Here is a 300-nt window from a genome sequence, read left to right on the forward strand (position 1 = left end):
TTATTTTTTCATTTTTACCTTATGCGCAGTTTAATTAACGCAGCTTAGTGTTTTAGAATTTTCACACCTTATAAAAGAAAACAATAGTTTATTAAACATTATACATATTTACAGTTCACAACTTAAGAACTAAATATTTACAGATAGTTTTGGTATAAATCATGTCCGTGTGGAATTGTGCCAAGAATGCTGGCAGCATTTCCCCGTTGAATCGCTATGCCGATTCTCTGGGCAAACAATGCACCAGCCCTCTTGTCACCAGTGGAGGCAATAAGGCGAGGAGTTATCTCAAAAGAAATA

The sequence above is a fragment of the Melitaea cinxia genome, chromosome 11, assembly GCF_905220565.1.
Source record: "Melitaea cinxia chromosome 11, ilMelCinx1.1, whole genome shotgun sequence".
In the NCBI taxonomy this organism is placed as follows: domain Eukaryota; kingdom Metazoa; phylum Arthropoda; class Insecta; order Lepidoptera; family Nymphalidae; genus Melitaea; species Melitaea cinxia.